The 14,836-nt window shown below is 40.0% G+C and overlaps 1 long non-coding RNA gene across 2 annotated transcripts in view; it reads right to left on the bottom strand.

The window, feature by feature from the left end:
- The window catches only part of LOC137490590 (uncharacterized), a 131,487-nt gene that overhangs the window by 30,813 nt on the left and 85,838 nt on the right, over nucleotides 1-14,836 (bottom strand). Inside the window, exons 10-11 of one of the 2 annotated variants that reach the window (XR_012396702.1) lie at nucleotides 834-987; nucleotides 339-613 (exon numbers count right to left, since the gene is read on the bottom strand). This is a non-coding gene — a long non-coding RNA (uncharacterized lncRNA). The remainder of the gene's footprint in view (nucleotides 1-338; nucleotides 614-833; nucleotides 988-14,836) is intronic. The other variant, XR_012396701.1, reaches the window with a different exon arrangement.

The raw sequence follows: 14,836 nt of genomic DNA, 5'->3' as shown, positions 1-14,836 counted from the left end.
AGATAGATAGATAGATAGATAGATAGATAGATGGATGGATGGATGGATGGATGGATGGATGGATGGATGGATGGATGGATGGATGGATGGATGACGGAAGGAAGGAAAAGGATAGATAGATAGATAGATAGATAGATAGATAGATAGATAGATAGATAGATAGATAGATAGATAGATAGATAGATAGATAGATAGATAGATCGATCGATCGATCGATCGATAGATAGATAGATAGATAGATAGATAGATAGATAGATAGATAGATAGATAGATAGATAGATAGATAGATAGATAGATAATAGTGACATTGGGATCTATTAGAACAGTGTGATACCTACACAGTGAACACAGATGCTTGCTCTTCCAGCTCTTCCTAAAGTCAAGTGCACAAACACACGCTCACGCACACACACATACACGCATTTACGCACACACACACACCGGCAGCAGATGGTATGAGACAGTTGGCAGTGGTAAGTGAGCATGAGTATCTGTTTACTAATAACCCTTTAATTACTTCAGCTGGTGGATGGGATAAAAACGCCAGACTCAAGCAGGAGAACGTCTTCAGGTGATGAGAGGGTTACATGCGACACACAGCCTCCAATGACATCTTATGAAAAGAAGAAACCTCATTATGAAAGCACAAAAACTAGATACTTAAAAAAAAAATACAAGAATGCGTGAGAGCACGTGCTCATCCGCAAACTTCACATTCAGTAATATGACATGTGGGAGAAATATGGAAGCCCATACAGCATTAAATGTCAGGAGAAATCCATTCATCTCCCGGGATAACTTTAACCCTCTCCATTTTGTTGGTCTGAACCCACCTTTTGGGGAAATATGTTACAAAGATGTGCTTTCTCTCTCTCCTCTCGTTCTTCTTTGAGGACGTGCTGGTCTGTGTGGATTCTTCCCGTCTCGGTTTCAGCCGGCAAACAGGCAGTGCGTTGCGTTCACCGGCTGCCCTTTAGCTCAGCCGTGCTGCAAAAGCATACATTTTAATGATGAGACCTTTTCTTTTAAATAACTCCTCTACAGGAGAAAAATAAATTGCTGTTCAAGAGGAAATATTACACTGGGCATTGTGGGATTGAGAGGGATTGAGCGGCGCGGGCTGTGTGACCCATACATCATAGCCAACCTGTATAAATTAAGATATAAATAGCTTTATACAGAGAAACTTTACCTTGGGTCTGCTTTTGAAAGAGTGTGTGTGTATGCAAGGCCTTGTGCACAGACGGAAGTGCATGTGTGTGTGTATGTGTGAGGGGTAGAAGGGAGAGAGTGTGTTTGTATGTGTGTATGACACAGAAAATCCCCCTTGGAGTGCTGGGCAAACAGAAAGCAGGCCGTATAAAGGCTGAAAAGACCTCGCTTGGTTATTGTATATTCCTCGCCTGGATCCCCGTAAAGACCCCCATAGCCCTGCACTGTCACCAGGGCCACTGTGTCATCACGGACAGCCGGCTTTAGACGGAGCCCTGGCGAAGGCTCCAAAAGGAAATTAAAAGGGGATTATGGCTGCCTGACTCGCTGAAGGGATTCGCTAGGCCAGGGTTTTATTTAGTTCTCGCTGCCTGAAGTGTGAGGAGGGACCAGGCTAGGTCTGCTCAAAGCCTTCACACTCTGCTCTGCTTATCTACAAAAAAACTGATGTGATATTTCAGAACGGTATATATGTGTTGGGCCCACGGGAAAGGCTTGCACTACATTGCCACCGGCGAGTTTATCGAATTTATTGAATAGAAGAGAAAAGAAATCAATTGTAAAAGATAGGTGTGAATGCAGACATCTTCAATTTTGATTGCGCTCATAGATGCTATATCATTTTGATAAGATAGATAAACATCAGAGCTCTATTTGAATGTCTAAAGTGCATGGCGCAAAAGCATTAAGAGCCTGTCTGAATCCACTTTTGCTATTGAGGGACGGAAAAATTTGCTCTGTGCATGGTCTAACAGGGTTGTGCTTATTCTTTTAATGAGTTATGGGTGTGTTTTGAGCATAACGTGCATTAAACCAATGAGAGTCTCCATTTAAGAGTCAGTTGCGTAGTGCTGTAGTGCATTTGCTATTTACATGATGACTTTGTAAGTGGGAAAACTGAATGCTTAACTTGCGAGAAAATAGTTAAACAGACTATTTTTTTACTCTTTACTATTTTTATTTTTACTCTTTACTTTACTCCTTTACTTTTCTTGGTGTAAGGACACGGTGGAATCTCACTCCACTGAAGAAATGCATCAGCCTTTATATTTAATTTCATTTGTTAAGTGCAAAGATTTGTTTCTAAAAGTGCTAAGACTATTTCTAAATTCTGTTCTAATTTTCAGCAAATTAATAAATGGACAATAATAGCGTGTGGTCAAAAAACTGTGTTGTATCAAAGATTATAGAATACACAAGACATGTCACTCCTATCTTTTTGAATGGGGAAAAGTGTAACTGTCAATTTGGTGAATAAAGTCCCGCATCCAGGTACAGGAGCCAATCATCGATTGCTATAGACTGACAATACTCGGGGAGGAGTTCAGACCAGACGTGAGTTTCTGTAGATTTTGTGTGGTTTGGACGTTTAGAAATTAAACGAAAGATACAGTTGTTGTTTAATTTTATTGGTGCTTCCTAATATGAAATTCAATCGCAAGCTTAATAAACCGTTTTGGAGAATTTGACATTTTCCCATTCAGAAAGAATGCCCGAGCATTCTGCCCAAGAGGCATTTCAAAGATGGCCACCGAGTGAAATGACTTGCCTTAAAGCACAGGTGTCAAACTCAGTTCCAAAAGGGCCGCAGCTCTGCACAGTTTAGTTCCGACCCTAATTAAACACACCTGATCAAACTAATTGAGTCCTTCAGGCTTGTTTAAAACCTACAGGTAAGTGTGTTGGAGCAGGGTTGGAACTAAACTGTGCAGGGCTTCGTATGGTGATGCAGACGTCTTCAAAACCAGACAGGTGGACAAATGTAAACTAGTTTTTATTAAAACAAATATAAATATGCATATAATAAATAATACTATAATAATAATAACATAATACAAAAGCAACTGTTATGAATAAACTAAAAATGCGCCCCGGACATGAAGGCATGCAGGCAGTGTTTTTTTATATCCATGTAATAATAATATTTGTTATATTTTAATCCTTTATTTGTTCATTTATAAAGATATTCCATATTGCTGTACATCCTGTGTGTGTTAACCTCCTAGGGCTTAGTGGCCACATAAGTGGACAGCATATTTCAGCTCTTAAGTGCCTATTTAAAATACTTTGAATGTTTTATATTTTGTTACAGAGATACAGTGTCATCCTGCAACTGTTTTGCAGCATATGAAATGTCACAAAAACTGTTTTTAACTGTCCAAAACGGCCAATTTTTTTAGTTTTTACTCTCTTATAGTGAAAACATGTTGAAAAATGTTCTATGTTATATATGCATTACAAAACAGTCATAAAAAAGTGTTTTATGTGAATTTGGACCTGAGGCCACAAATTTGGACCTATTTTTTCTTTAACAGACATCATATCAAAATATGATACTTAGGTTTTATTCTAATTAGGTTCCAATATGCCCAAATAGCAGAGAGAAATAAAAAATGTATGAAAAAATACTTGGGCCTTAAAAGGTTAAGCAACATGTACGCGTTTAAGGTGCACAACTAAAGCGCTCTGTTCTGGACTTTAGACCTGCTTTTAGCTGGTCAATTACGCAGTCTATTTTAGTTCATCAAAATAGCTACGCACCAACAATGCGACTTAACACACCTTCTTTCTAGACCGAAACACCCTTTGGTGCACAAAGTGGCACAAATGGATTTACTATCTAAACAAAGTGGCGCAAAAGGGGAAAATTAAGGCTGTGCTGGTCTGAAAATAGCAATAAATCCACCAAATAATAATAATAGCAATAAATGCACCAGGTGTATGATAGGGCCCCAAATCAACCACTGTATGTGTTTACAAATTACACTTTAATTACTTCAGCTGGTGGATGGGCTAAAAACACTAGACTCAAGCAGAAGAACGTCTTTAGGTAATGAGAGGGTTACCGGCCTCTAATGAGATTTCATGCAAAGAAACACCATTATGAAAGCAAAAAAATCTAGATAAGAACTAGACCTTAACTAGAGGAAATGGCCATGATAAGCATAAAATCAACCACTATTTGAAGAATATAAACTGTCTATTTCTCAGACCACCCACAGTCTGTTCACTGACCATCTGATGCAAACTGGACACCAAAATGGCATGGTATGGTCATAACGGCAGTTCCAATCTCACTGGCTGACCTTACTAACTGCTGGAAGAAGGGCATGCAGGTTTTTCATCCTTCTGCCATGAAACAAAGTAATCTTTAACAACTGATAAATGATTAGTGATGACTTTCATAGTATTTTATCTGAATCCCTTGGGCAGATTTTTATATTCTACTATGTTTTATCTGTGAAAGATCACAAATATCACAGCGAGTCGCAGCAAATAACTGGTTCTCTCTGCTGCCACACTGACAGGAGGCTTTGTGGTGTTTTGTGTATTTGGTTGAGTGTGTGTGTGTGTGTGTGGCAGCATTATCAATTATCCAGTGCGCAGTCTCACTCTAGCTCGGTGTTAAATTAAGTTGTCAGTGCTGTCTCCACAATTTCCCCTTCACAGAGGTAGATGCTGATGGGGCTTGACGGCCGCTTGGTGGTTCTCCTCGCCGGCTGCCGGCCCGCATCGTGCCTGCAATTCATCAGCACACATCCAGAGCTCAGTCCGCGCGCCAAACTCTGCCAGCCAGCCGGCAGCCCGGCCAACCCAGCCCAGCGTACTGCTGCCTGAGACGGATGCAAAGAGAATGAGCTAGATCACCTTCCAAAAAACCCACAGCAAAGAGAGATTGGAGTTCGGCCTAGTCTTTGTGTGCATGCTTGTCGAAGATGTAACCAAATGCTCTAGATTTGGAACATTTGGTTTCTTACAATTATTGTGAAAAATGCATGAATTCTGATAGGATGATCTGCATTGAAAGTCATTGTAAATTGACTAATGCAAACCAGTCACTCCAATCTTTGATTTTGTAAAAACTAATAATAATAATTAAAAAAAGCTGCATTTGTAGGCAGTTTAAAGAGGTAGTTTTGTCCCATTTTGTAGGCATGGGCTGTGTTTCTGATAGTATGATAACCTTAGATAAAAATATTACAGTTTCACTGTATCACAGTATTCTGATAACTGCTCTTTAATAAGCTATTTTTAAAGGTCTGGGTAAAAAAAAAAAAAAATCCCCTCCCCATTTAACACAATATATTTCATTTTAAGTAACATTTCTAATATTTTGGAACAGTAAAGATGTCAGACTAAATAATTTAAATAAATCAAAGACTTCTGCTATCTTCGTTAATTTTAAAAGCACAGATTTTCCAAACCTCGGTAAATCTTGAAACCGGTTATCGTCCCATGCCTACTAATATGTCCTAATAGATTGTTTTCAATATCATTGCAATAATATCATGTCTTTATAAGGCGTCTTCATTTGGTTGGATTTTGAAGGCAGTACACATCCTTCCTGATATTTTACACTCCTATTAATAAAAGTGACAATAGTTTGTAACTGTCATCTGACTCAATTTCTACTGGGAAATAAGCTATGAAGACACTCAGTGTTTGCTTTGATATCTTTAAAGATCATATGAATTTGTTTTAGATTATTAGATGTTATGGCGCCTTCGTACTAAACCACTTTGAGCAAAGAATTATTAAAATCTGCATTTGACCGGTTAAATTATACATTAAACTCTATTTCAATTAGTTTGTCATTTTCAATATTTTAACCTACAAATATGGGACAAAAAAGTGACACATCTTTGCTACAGAATACTTAAAACTTGTGTAATTCACTGTCAAAAATACACTCAGGTGTTGTTTTTGTTTTTACACATTCTGGGAACTTATAAAGAGAACTTGTACAGTGGTCACAACGTTGTCAGAAATTCCTCTGATGCACATAAAATATCTTCTGCATGAAGATGCATTTCTGACTAATTAACTTCTATGATGCTGTGTGCTTGAGCATTCTGTCCTCTATATCAGTGGTTTCCAAAATGGTGGTTCCACAACAGTGTCTAATTGAATTCCAAAAATTAAATACATGTAGTAAACAAATAAAATTACTATATTTTACCTATAAATAGCTAAAAATAAAAATAGTAATAGTTAATAGCTAAATTAAAAACAGCATGCAAGGTAAAAGCTATCCTTCAGAATTTTTTATTATTAATCATTTTTTGACTTCTGGGGTGATTACATTAGATTAACACCACAGCAATGGCATCAGCTGCAGCAGATTTTATGGCGCAATGTTAAACTTTCCAACACCTTTTCAGCACTCACATACATGAATATTACAGGACTCGACTGAACATGGAGGATGAACTCTGAGTGGCGGTGCTCCAAACATCCTGCCCACTCACCTCATTAGATGAGGCAAATGTTACAAAACAAATAGATACATTACTATATAAATTATATTTGTTGGTTATTTGTTGCACTTTGGTGTGTTGTCAATATGCTAGTATTTGTATAGGCCTTTTGATGTGTGTGCACCATTACGCGCAACATTTGTACAGTCTATTTATAATCATTTATAAAATCAGAGGATAATGTGCTTGCAAGTCATTGGCGTTGTTATTTTGGGGGTCATGGGCAAAAAGTATGGGAACCACTTCTCTGTATTGGGCTGGGCCAGTTGGCATTTCTGTGTGGAGCTTGCATGTTCTCCTCGTGGGTTTCTTCCAGATACTCCGGTTTCAACCGCAGTCCAAAAACATGTGGTATAGGTGAATTTAATAAACTGAATTGTTCTTAGTGTGTGTGTGTGTGTGTGTGTGTGTGTGTGTGTGTGTGTGTGTGTGTGTGTGTGTGTGTGTGTGTGTGAGTGGGTATAAGTGTTTGCTAGTACTGGGTTGCACTGGAAAGGCATTCGCTGCATAAAAAATATGCTGGATAAGTTGGTGGTTCATTCCGCTGTGGCAACCTCTAAAATAGAGACTAAGCTTAAGTAAAATGAATAAATGAATGCTCTGTATTGTTGCATCTTCTGAATTCATGCCTTATTTTAGTTAGTTTAGATGTATTTGTTCCATTTTAGGTATCATGGTCTACTTATTTGTTGCATGCCAAGGTTTGGATGGTTTACACTTTTTAAATTTAAAGTTTTTACCTGCAGGGACACCGGAATGCAGATGCCTTAATACAGGGATGGACAAACTTGGTCCTGAAAAGCCTCTTCGAGATCACTAGAAATCTATAGGCAGAAGTGTTTGAGTAGAATTGAGGCTAGACTCTGCAGGACACTGGTCCTACAGGGCTGAATCCATGTTCACACTAGAGATTGAGCATGCAAAATTCTGTTGTATGTATGGGACTGCGTAAATTATCTGTGGGATTAAATAAGATGATAAGACATTTTAAAAGCGAGCGATTGCTTCATATTAAAAATTTCTGTACAACGAGGTCATGTTTTGATCTTCTATTAGTCTTACGCAATCACGTAATGTGATTTCGCAGGTCAGAGTTCACCAAGCTTAAACTTTGCAAAGCAGTGACATGTGAAAAATTTGCACAAGCTTGCGTTTCCAGTCTGCCACATTTGCATCTGAATGAATAGAAGTCTATGGGGCGGAAAGTGTAGCGTGACCACAGTTTGCCCATACCTGCCTTATAATATTATATGTCATGGTGTCTAAGTGGTTATCAAACCACTTAAGTCAGTTACAATCATTTAACTCCAGTTAATGTGGGCTTTAACTAAAGAAAAATCAGTGCACTGGCTTGCAGGTGATGTCCACCCCAATGGTGCTTGTGCATTTTCGTCTGCTTTTGCCTGGCTATGACAGGGAGGCAAATAAAGAGAAAGAAAAAGGAGGTTTGAGATGTGTATGCATGAGAGAAAGCAAGCAGGAGAGACAGAGAGGGAGCAAAAGAAAAAGAGAGAAGGTGGTATGAGAGCGCAGTTTGTGGACAGCAAAGCCCATGAGACACATAACTTGGCAGCTTACCTGCTTAAAGGGCACTGGCAGGCAGGCTGGACAGGCATATATGTCACCCTCTCTCTCTCTCTCTCTCTCTCTCTTGCTCCAGAAGGCTGAAGGACACAGGAAGAGTCTGGGCACAGTGCAGCCAAGCAGGCAGCCAGACGGCCGGGCCGCAGTAATAATGGAGAACTGTATAACAGCGGGGCACTAAGCTCTCTGTGCTTAAGTATTTATTTGTGATGAATAGTAATGACGGCACACTTACAAAGCACTTGTTTAATATGGAATGGCCTAAGGGGCGGGTATCATTCTCGCAGTCCTTAGCTCCGCTCGCACCCCAGAGCAAATGAAGCTCGCTGCGCCTCCCTCAGCCATCCACAACATGTGCTGGCCCTTTTCACTGTCCCTGCCCCAAAGTTAAATAAAACATTACACACCATTTTCAGTTATTAACCTACTTAATTGAGAGAAAAAAGCCGATGATTTATTTCTATTTGGGCTCCGCTGCTACACAGCTGTCATGGTCGGGTGCTAACCTAAATAATCAATTGATGCGCTTTTTTCGGAGCTGATTGGATGCCACTGTAAAGGAAAAGCGCTTCTATAGTTGTACTTCAAAAAAATGTTTTAAAAAGCCCCAAAAGCTTCATCACGCAACGACTGTTAAATATGAGTGTCGTCAGCCCCTACTGAGATTTATTATGAGCGCCTCGCAGAAGAACAAACAACAGACAGTTTAGCGAACAGTTTGCGGCACAGTACTGTTACAACCATGCAAATAAGGATAGCTCAGCTTTTCAACAAAAGGCTGTTAAACACCCCCTTCTGTTTACAAGCCCTTCTGATGTGAACACCCATCATCAAAAGGCAGATAGTCACCAGCTGCGGTTTAGCACTGGCTACTCAAACAGTCATGATCTCCTGTTGTGACGCTAAGCCGTCATTGGCGCGGCAGGAAGTCTCACATTGGAGTAGTAATGCTTGAAATGGATCTGATCTCCAGTTTTGCGTTAAGAAATGGGTTGCAGAAGAATCCAGATTCTGTCATCATTTGTAAGTACACAGAACTAAATTTCAATCACTAAATACTAAATACAGCAATTGGTCGGTGCCATACTTCAAAAGATATTTAAAAGAATTGCATCATGCAGTCACCATAATGCACGCAGTAGCTAATGTTATGCTCCAAAGGCTTTTTCCACTCTTGAAATAGTAAACCCTTGCTCATTTTAAACTATATTACCCTTTCGCACACTGACAGTAATTTATTGTAAATACTATAGTGTTCTCGATTCATAGTTTAGTAAAATATGTGAATTAATCTGCTGTGGTAATTCTATAGTTGCTATAGTAATAATTAAAAACAAATGACCCAATGCTGTACAACTTTATACTTGTTCTATAATCTAGGTATTACACTACAATACACAACAATTTACTATAGTAAAAACCAGTACACTACGGTATTTATCAGTTTGTCAGTTTATTATAGATAATACTACACTTTTCTGTAGCAATCATTAACAAAGTGGTGTTTATATTATAATAATACACTACTATACTATAGTTCATAACCTATTGTTTACTTTAAAGGAGTTGTCCAGAGTGTATTTTAAGGCTTAGTTGTATTTATAAGATGCAAAGCAATATGTGTTCATGTTTCATTTGTAAAAGATCATTATTTTTTTATATATCTTATTTTAATTATATACAGCTACTCTGCTAACATAAAAACGACAATCATATTTCCTTGTTCCACCAAAAGGCTGCCCTCAAGAGGCTCTGATTGGTGAACTAACATAATGTGATTTGTGAATTGGCTCCACATCGCAAGGAAAAGCATCACGCCTTTACAAGCACACACTTTCCCTCTGCTCTGTAAATACTGTCAGTCAGAGTAGCTGTTAGCTGTATCAGTTTGAGTTTGAACCAGACAGAAAATGAAGAGGACACAGCTGAACCTCACGCCTGCTCTCTAAAATAAAACCTGACAAGTGTCTTTCACATATATTCAGAATAAGCTTGTGTTAAGTAAAATAAAACGTTCACTTATCTTTTGCGAATTTGTTACTTGAAATGTACTGTAGAACGCAGGGAAAGCAGCTGCATAGAAAGACACTGCAGTGCTGGTAAAGATTGTGGGTGTTTACAGCGGTTTGACGAATAAATATGAGTTTGTAGATAAATTTAAACAGTGCCAAACAGCATTTCCTGTTGTTTGAATACTTGTTTTAGTCCTTGCTACAACATACCGTTAACGCTAGAAACTATGCATGTAATAGATCAATATTAACAAATATAAACACTTACAGGTTGTGGCTCACAATCCACAGCTTTGTCTATTATGGTTGGAGCAGCTACTTCTTCAAGGAGTTTTTAGCTAACTCCAGCACTGAACTAGGAGAGATTCTGGAAGCTGTCCTTTGAAAAATTCTAGCTATATCTTTTTTTATAATTTTCTGCAACAAAATTAAAATTAAATTGTTAGCAATTCTCTCTTTGTGTCATGTCTTTTGGAAGGCCAAACATAAACGAAAGAAGCTCTGTGGAAATAGCTTTCTCTGTTATAACATTTCAAACTTTGTTCACTGTAGGCTTTGCTAAGCTAACTCTGTAAAAGCCAATGTCTCTGATTGCATTGAACTTTGAGCATATTACATTCAGAGATGTTGTTTATGTTCACACAGCTACATTACACATCAACTAAAGTTTAAAATATGGTATCATAGACCACCCCTTTAAATAACAGTAGTATATTTTTATGTTGGAATTTTTTGGTTTTCACACTGTATATTGGCTCTAGTGTCGAGGACAATATTATTTATTGCTGATTGATAGCAATTCACTTTTCTTAATGGACTTTTTGGAACATAAATATAAGAATAAAACAATGTTGGGACATTTTCCATTACTATTTGACATTTTTCCTATAAAGCATTTGTTTATATAAAAAGCAATGAGGTTTGTGATTGCTTGTCGGTTGGTAACAGTTTAGTTTAAAATTTCTAACATCACACTGGTTTACACGTCATGTTAAGCACAACAATGAAGCTATAGAACAGGGCCTACACATGGTAACACTTTTACTTGAGGTTAAAAGCAGTGTTTAGAGCGATGATAACTTCGGGTTTAAGCAGGTTGTAAGAATTTGTGCATATTCAAACTTTGTGCATAAATCTATACCTCCAGGTTACAGTAGGTATCAGTTTGTTTGGGAATTTCATTACATGCAAAAAGAGCTCTCGGTTACTCTAAACCTCTCCTATTGTATTCAAACAAGGGTCAGAGAGCCATTAGGTAGCCAAAAAGAGAGCAAGCAAATGATTACGCCGTTCCTAGATCAGTGTAAAAACAAAAACCAACGGCGTGACGGTTGACACCGAGTACACCCTTTCTCACCTGACTCATTACAGCTACATGGGAGAAAAGCCCCATGCTTAATCGGCCACTCAAACGTTCCTGGGCCATGTTTAAGAGGTGCCACCTGGCCAAGAGAGAAGAGGGAGCAAAGCAAACAGAGAGACAAGTGGAGAGCAGAGAGGAAATGGAGCAGAGGGTTTCAGTGCCTTCATTTGCCAGTGTTTCTGTCCACCCCCCACTGCTGGGAGAGGATCGAGAGGATAGAGGCAGAGAGAGAGAGCGAGAGAACTATGCCATGCTGCAGTATGCCCACAGTGTGCCAAGGACAACAGAGCAGAATTAACCCCTGAGTGGAGGCAAGAGAATGTGTGATACTATAAAATCTGGGTTAGACTCTTTTTTTCACTTGGATCAAGCTTGGACAGCTAAATACTGTGCAACATAAGGATGAAAATCTACTGCCTGTAAAATCTGAAACATGACCTTGACATGGTTAATTATGGTTTCAAATCTTGTAGGATCTGACTTTTCCCTGAATCAAGCCGGTTAGAGAGGACTAAGAATGCAAGTCAGGATATGGAGCTTTCTACTATGGCACTGTTGAAAGCTTTAGCCTGACTAACTGGAAAACATAATTGTATTTATAATACAGACTGAACCAAATTTGAAGCATTGTTCACGTCACACAATCTCATTACCATCTCAGGATGCACACTATTTTCAATATGTCATTAGCCTATTGACAGCTATTCCCTAAATTTAATGTATAGTTAATATATATATCCACATCTGCAGTTTTACTATACAGTCTCAAACCAGTAATTCACTATCCTAGATAATCCACACAGCCCTCCTCAGTGTGATTTTGTACATTTAAAGTTTAGAGTATGATTTAATGAATGCATTGGATTGTTTTGTGTTTTCTGGAACCGCAGTCTTGGTCCACCAGCTGAGCAACAAGACAATAAACCTTAACTAACATGTCAAACTAAAACATACTGACTTTTCAACCATGTGAATGCCAAAGGACACCAAAACAAGTGCCCTAAAGAATGAAGTCGATACAATGTGACCACGCATGCAGGAAGCAAGATAGCCTCCACATGCCCAAACCACCAGAAATCAATGAATAATTAACAAGCCCCTTTTCAATCCATGTTGCTGTCCATCAAAGATTGTGACAGTTAATCCTTTTCTTATATAAATAGCTCTTTGGTGTGGATGGGTAGTAGCCGCATGGAGCTCTATCCCTTCTGTCCCTGAAGCGGCCGCCAGGATAAGCTGTGTGTGTGTGTGTTGGATTGGCACATGGAGCTGCCCAGGGCCTGCCGCTGAGCTGGCGGCCAGTACAGATGGAGGGCAGGGTTGGGCAATGCCAGCTTGTCAGTCGGATTAAAACGACTCATTTATTCACTGAAGTATCGTGCAAAGCGACGGGGCTAAAGGAGGGTGGCGCAGAGAGGATGAGCAAGAGCTTTACGAAGAATAGGTGCGCAGGGAGGGCGGCTATAGAGACTGTTTAAAAGTTGAGGGTGATTCGAAATGAACTGTCTTGTTAGACTTCCATACAGTTTGTTTCTATCTCCAAAACTCGGTTTACTTTTTTTTTGTTACTTTTCTTTAGTGGGATGCCAGAAGCCATTACGGTGGTGTACGGAAGGGGGCCAGCAGGGTGGCGTCCTCCAGTGCCTGGGTGACAGATTGCTGCTCCGCATTGGTGGCGGAGGAGGCAAGGGCGGTTGGCGATTGGCTCTGATGGTCAGGAAGTGAGCACTGAGGGATGGCAGAGCAGGAGGAGGAAGAGGGAGCAGGGAGACAGAGAGGGTGGGTATAACAAGACCTGGCTGTGTGACCTTTAGCACTAGGTGAGTTACTTAAAGGGCCATGAACTCTGTTTTCTTTATGGCTGGGCCTGGCAGCAGAAGGCAGTGACGTGCTTTGGGACTTATGAAGAGGACATGGAGAGGGCAAAGGCGTATTGCCAACCCACAGCCGTGCATCTTCTCAGGGCATCACAATATTGTAGGTTTCTTATTTCTTTTTTTTTTTCTGGTTCCTGCAAATACTTTTACTCAAATTATTACAGAACCTGAAGCAGTGACTGGGATTGTCCAACTGGTATCTGTCTCTGACATTTTGTCACACTTGATGTGTACTTGGGGGCTTAAAATTGTAATCAAGTGCACACGTAAAGTGTAAACTCATTTAAGATCCAAAAATCCATAAGAGATTATATGGGACAGGGTCTAAGTGATTTGAACACAATAATTTGTTAGCACGAACAGTATGGCTGCAATGACATTCACCATATTCCGCTCAATCAGCTTGCCAAAATAAGCACAGCTTGACTTGCCATGTGGCACCACTTCAAGTGCTCATAAAAAACATTGAACACTCTTGCACAAAAATGATGAAAGATTGCAAAACTGGACTTCGGGAAGAGTTGCGGGTGCAGAATTTGTGGAGACGTAGCTGTATTTTTCTACTGTCTGTCTCTTACAGCCTGTTGAGGATGGCAGTGCCAGAGTAATAAGGGGAGAAGGTGTCAGAGACAGGTTAACGGTGGGATCGGTCAATGCCAGCAACCTTGTGCCTCTCAAATCCCCCTATCTCGTGTCACTGGCAGGCCAAGAGAGAGAGAGTGGGAGCGAGAGAGAGAGTGAGTGAGTCAGGATGGTACACGGGGGGTGAAGCTTGGAAGGGTTTTATCGGGTCTAATTACTCCCGATAGCTGTAATTTACAGGTTGGCAGCAGGGGGAAATCGGCAAGATTCACACTTCTGCGGGTCAGCATCTGTCGCCATTACGGCACTACTCTAGTCGACGGCCGGTCAGCGAGCCGAAGGAACGGTAAACAACAAACCGCGTGTGACAGATTAGCGGCGCAGGCTAAAGGACCTTCCACTGACACATCATTTCTCTCACTCCGCGAGTTTGTTTCGCGGCAGCTGTCACCAATAAAACAGAGAGACGGGAGAGATAAGGGGGAGAGATGGGGGAGGTTGGCTTTTGTTCCAGATCCAGGGAGGTGGGTGGCAGGAGAGGAAGGAGAGTGACCTGTTTAGCAGTCTGGCATGAGCATGCACGGGAATATTCATACAGGAAAACGAGGCACCATTATGTCAAAAGGAACCTTTTTTGCTGACTTTCTCATAATGATCTACTTTCTTTTTTTAGGGGTTGTTACAAATTGCTACAAGTTCCATTTGTGCACAGCATGTGTGGTATAATATATAAAAGAAGTGAGCATGAGCATTTGCTCTGACTATGTGAACTTGCTGAAGCCTCGTCTCAAAAACCACTCCACCCGCCAAGTTTTATCCATTAAAATCCAGAAAATCATACAGCAAGCTTCAATTTGTGCCAAGTGTACTGATTCGCCCCACTGCAGTCCACTCTCTTTCCAGCCCTGATCCACATTCTCTCCATTAGCCTCGCTGATGGATTCTGGC

The sequence above is a fragment of the Danio rerio genome, chromosome 21 (assembly GCF_049306965.1).
Source record: "Danio rerio strain Tuebingen ecotype United States chromosome 21, GRCz12tu, whole genome shotgun sequence".
Lineage (NCBI taxonomy): Eukaryota > Metazoa > Chordata > Actinopteri > Cypriniformes > Danionidae > Danio > Danio rerio.
Note: the sequence above shows the minus strand (reverse complement) of the source record. Positions and strands in the feature narration are given on the sequence as shown.